Here is a 6,000-nt window from a genome sequence, read left to right as displayed (position 1 = left end):
TGGCCGCTAATAATGGATTATTAGAAGTGGCCGCTAATAATATTTTTACTTTTTTTCTTTTTTCATTTTTTTTCGTTTTTTTTTTTTTATGTTTTCAAAATTTTTAGTTTTTTTTAGTTTTTCTTTAATTTTTTTAATTTGTTTGTAAAAAATAATTTTTTTTTCTTCTAAAAATTGGTTTTTTTTTTTTTTTTAAAAAAAGAAGTTAATTTTTGGTTTTTCTTTCAAAAAAAAAAAAAAATCATTCTTTTCCCCTTTTTTTTTTTAAAAAAAAATAATAGAAAACTAGGTTTTTTTTTTTAAAAAAAAAAAAAAAAAAAAATTTGTTTTCATAATTAATGCACTATGGTTGATCAGATAGTTTATCAATAATATTAATTGATCAAACCTTTATTGTGTGAAGTCTGATCAGTCGAACTCTATCACGATCGATCAAATGATCTATCGGTCCTATTGGTCTATTAAGATCGATCGAATGATCGATTGATCATATTGATCAATCACGATCGATCGGATGATCTATTGGTCCTATTGATTGATCAGGATTGATCGGATGATCTATCGGTCCTATTAATCGATCACGATTGATCGGATGATTTATCGATCCTATTGGTCTATCAAGATCGATCGGATGATCTATCAATTCTATTGATCGAGAATTGATAGATCATCCGATCGATCGAATGATCTATCGATCTATTGATCTTTCACGATCGATTTGATGATCTATCAATCCTATAGGTCTATCAAGATCGATTGGATGATCTATCGATCCTATTGATCGATAAAATTATCTATCAATCCTATTGATCGATCAGTGGATCTATCTATCCTATGAATCGATCACAATCGATTTGATGATCTATCGGTCCTATTGATCGATCACGATCGATCGGATGATCTATCGATCTTATTGATCGATCTTGATAGACCAATATGATCTATAGATCATCTGATCGATCGTGATGGATCAATAGGACCGATAGATCATCTGATCAATCGCGATTGATCAATAGGATCGAAAGATCATCCGATCGATCCATAGGATCGATAGATCATCCGATCGATCGTGATCGATCCATAGGATCGATAGATCATCCGATCGATCGTCATCAATCAGTAGGATCGATGGATCATCCGATCGATCTTGATAGACCAATAGGATTGATAGATCATCCAATCGATTGCGATCGATCGATAGGACCGATAGATCATCCGATCGATCCTGATCAATCAATAGGACTGATAGATCATCCGATCGATCCTGATCGATCAATAGGATCAATAGATCATCCAATCGATCGTCTAATCAATCGCGATTGATCAATAGGATCGAAAGATCATCCGATCGATCCATAGGATCGATAGATCATCCGATCGATCCATAGGATCGATAGATCATCCGATCGATCGTGATCAATCAGTAGGATCGATAGATCATCCGATCGATCTTGATAGACCAATAGGATTGATAGATCATCCAATCGATTGCGATTGATCGATAGGACCGATAGATCATCCGATCGATCCTAATCAATCAATAGGACTGATAGATCATCCGATCGATCCTGATCGATCAATAGGATCAATAGATCATCCAATCGATCGTCTGATCAATCGTGATTGATCAATAGGATCGAAAGATCATCCGATCGATCCATAGGATCGATAGATCATCCGATCGATCGTGATCAATCAGTAGGATCGATAGATCATCCGATCGATCTTGATAGACCAATAGGATTGATAGATCATCCAATTGATTGCGATCGATCGATAGGACCGATAGATCATCCGATCGATCCTGATCAATCAATAGGACTGATAGATCATCCGATCGATCCTGATCGATCAATAGGATCAATAGATCATCCAATCGATCCTGATCGATCAATAGGATCAATAGATCATCCGATCGATCTTAATCGATCCATAGGATCGATAGATCATCCGATCGATCGTGATCGATCAATAGGATCGATAGATCATTCAATCTATCTTTATAGACCAATAGGATCGATAGATCATTTGATCGATCGTGATGGAGTTCGACTGATCAGACTTCACACAATGAAGGTTTGATCGATTAATATGATTGATAAACCATCTGATCGACCATAGTGCATTAGTTATGAAAATAATTTTTTTTTAAAAAAGAAAAACGAAAAATAAAAAAGAAAAAATAGTTTTCTATTAAATTTTTGGGTTAAATACTTCTATGGTCCCTGAGTTTTGAAAACTTTATTTTTTAGTCCCTGAGTTTCAATTTGCAACGCAGATGATACATCAGTTTTGGGAAATGACCAAATTAGTACCTCGGTTAACTTCTCCATCCAAAAACTAACGGTTCGCCACGTGTCAATCTCAGAAGTTGACACGTGGCACTATATAAAAAATAAAAAATCTTTCAAAATTAATTAAAAAATTAAAAAAAATTAAAGAAAAACAAAAAAAAAAATTAAAAATGAAAAGATATTTTTAGAAGTCTCTCTCAAGCTCTATCTCTCGTCCACTCTCACGTCTCTCTCTCTCTCTCTCTCTCTCTCTCTCTCTCTCTCTCTCTCTCTCTCTCTCTCTCTCTCTCTCTCTCTCTCTCTCTCTCTCTCTCTCTCTCTCTCTCTCTCTCTTTCACGCTCTCTCTTTTCCCCTCAACTGCCGTACTACCCCTCACCTCCGATCTCTGGCGCCGTTTCCAGCTAGCTCCGTCGACCGCTTCTCCGGCAGCCTCCAGCCAACTCATTTGTCTAAGATTTACACTTCAGCTGCACTGGTATCATCAATTTAAGTTTTTGGGTAAAGATTTGATTTTTCTTACTTTTCTTACCATTTAGGGTTTAGAGAAATTTCTCTCCATTGGGTGATTTGGGTTTGTGCTGAAATTGAATTGGATCATGCTTCTAGATCGAAAGCCTGCCATCTCGATCTCATTGTGGGTTTCCATTTGTGTCCAGCTTGGAGTTTTGGCCCGTGAGTTCTTGAACGATTGCTCAAAACTCATAAGCATTGCTAGCATTGACGAACACTGGACTGGAAATATACTTGATCTTTATAGGTTCGGCCGGTTCTCTCTCCACTTTGGTGGGAGATCGAGTTTGAAGGAGGAACGGGGCTTCCTTTTCCATTGATATGAGAAGCGGCCGGAATTGAAGGAGGCACAGGGCTTCCTCCTTCCTGGTGCACTTGTTCTTCCTTTTATAGGCATGTACCTATTTTTAAAGCTCATAGGTTGGCCCAGGCATTCATATCTGATTGTGTGACAAAAACAGTTTCTTCTATACGTACTGTAAGTTCTTAATAGAGTTCTTTGCTATTCTTTTTTCTTACCCCCACATCTGTGTTTGATGTAGTGGTTAAAGCATGGATACACAGCAAATGAATGAAATTATAACATAAATTTTTATAGGTCAGATCCTTTGGGGGTGAAGAGCGTCAAATGTCAATGTTTGGTAGCCAGGTAATATATTTCAAGTACTAGTTGCTGTTGTCATGGAGATATGAAAGCTTATTCATTGCTGTACGTTGTCATGCTGTCTTTGGTTTTGTTGACAATTGTATAGAGTTGTATGCTTTGAAAATTGGGTGTCCAGTTGTATTATGTTGTGTTTGTTTTTTTTTTAGGATGAAAATTAGTTGTTGGACTTTGGTTTGTAATGTGCCTTGTTGGCATTAGGGTTCTAGGCTTCTAGCAGGTTTTATGCTGGAGGGTGTTGTATTCTTTGTTTGGGTGTTAATAAAAAATTCATTCATAAAAAAAAAAAAAAAAAAAAAAAAAAAAAAAGGAAGATACCTTCTATGTTTTGAAGGATTATGACAAATGTTCGTCCTTTTCATTGAGGATAAGAATTGAACCTTCTCCAAGCACAAAGCAAAACTGAATATGTGTATTGAAAGAAAATTGATTAAGCATTAAATGATTCCTTTATGTTGCTTGTAATCTTCTCTTATGGGCTGGCGGACGTGGCCACCCTTTCAGACCCCAGTTTGGTTAGAAGTTAATAATAAAGCTGAAAAACATATAATTAATGCACTCCTATCAACTGCCTCCACATATATGACCAAAATAGTTAATTAAAGCAAATTTATAAAATAATATACTAAATCTAGAAATTGATTGCTTTCTTGATTTCTGAAGCTAGCTAGTATTAATTTTGCTTGTATAGTGCAACTGAGTAGCTGATTTGCATTTATAGGCTTCCTACCAGAAGAGTGGGATAAATTCTTTGTGAAGTACTTGTACCCATCCTTTACTCCAACAGTCTTCTTGTTTGTTGCGGGAACAGTTGCTTATGGAGTACTCAAGTACCAGCAGAATGAGCAAGTTAAAGATGAGAAATGATATTCAGTTAATATAGACTGATATTTTCAGGTTCTACAAGGAGAAATTTGTTACATTTTCTAAGTGAGTATGTTTTACTTGGTTTCTTTAGCTAGGAGGTTGTACAATTGTGCCTGTCATGCTTGATAGAAAGATGAATCAGATAAGAAAATATCAAGTTTTAAACAACTCTATGTGCCATCAATTGATGAGTTTCTTTGGAAAATGTACTTGTGGGGTGCCTTCAATCATTAGAATGCCGCTTTCCAGTTAGGTGTGGATCTTAATCCTATTGAACGTTTCTTGGTGTCACTTCATCAAAGTTGTCTGAGAATTAGATGACATTCAGGCTGAGGTCCCCCCTCTTCTCTAATAATTGCTCCCCTCTCCCCATTAGTTTGGTCACTGAATGCTGAACTATATTGAAAAATAAAATTAAATAAGATAGATTTTTGCCATTTATATACACAATTATAATAAGAACAATACCTTTTGGATACCTTTTAGATTTTTGCCATTTATAGAAATTTTCAGGTTCAAGAGCTGATTGAACTGAATTTCAATTGTACCCAATTTCATTATATGGGGCAGTGAGATATGCATATATTTTTTATTGAACACTTCATTGATGAGTAAATAATTATTGAATATTTTGCAACTTATTAACCTTGAGTAAGCTTAATTATTTCACTTTTGGTTTTGTTTTGATTTATTGATTTTTGTACTAATTGAATTCTTTTGAGATGAAATGCATAGGCAGTTACCTGTGATATAAGACAAGGGGAACTCGCACCAGTGGCAATTCTTTTCTCTGGTGGATTGGATTCTATGATACTTGCAGCATTACTGGATGAATGCCTTGATCCCAGCTGTAAGTGTTGTAGTGAAAGCTATGTTTACATTTTTTTTCCCTCTTAATGTTCTGTGTTATATTTGTACATATCTCAATGGGCTCCAATTTATTGGAGTTGAAACTGGAAAGCTAAGATAATCGCATGTATTATAAAATCCTTCTGTCAAGCCTGTTGCTAAGCTCATGTCCTATCAAATTTCATTGACAGATGAGATCGACCTACTTAATGTGAGCTTCGATGGTCAGTTTGCTCCCAATAGAATCTCTGCCAAGGCAGGGGTAAAGGAGTTGAGAAGAATTGCACCCTTGAGAAGGTATGGACTATGGCATTTAAATTTTGTCTTGGTCTCTGGTTTTCCGTACTAACAAGCTTTTTGTGTTATATGTTGTATAAAGTACCTTAGCTTTCACACCTATCTTAATGTCACATCCTCTATAATTGTCTTGCCTAGTGCTATTTCTAACCAATTCAGATTATATTGGACTGCAGGTGGAAACTTGTGAAGACTGATGCTGATTTATCGAAATTGGATTTTGAAACAAAGCACGTCATGTCAGTAATAAATCCTGCAAGTACTTACATGGTAGCCCGTCTCTTTCTTTAGAGTAGAGCAGCTTGCGTTAGTCTATGATATGCCCTGCTTTTAGCGTCCAATGAATTACATAAATGACCATAAATTCTTATGTCGTTTTAACTGATAAAAAGCTCCTGATATTATGGGATACCATCATAGATACAAATAATTATCTCATTAGCGTGCTTTGATGTTCCTTAAGTGTAGGCTTAAGTCGTAATCTCACCTTTAGATCTCATAAGGTACCTTATGATCTT

This window comes from Alnus glutinosa, chromosome 4 (genome assembly GCF_958979055.1).
Source record: "Alnus glutinosa chromosome 4, dhAlnGlut1.1, whole genome shotgun sequence".
In the NCBI taxonomy this organism is placed as follows: Eukaryota; Viridiplantae; Streptophyta; class Magnoliopsida; order Fagales; family Betulaceae; genus Alnus; species Alnus glutinosa.
Note: the sequence above shows the minus strand (reverse complement) of the source record.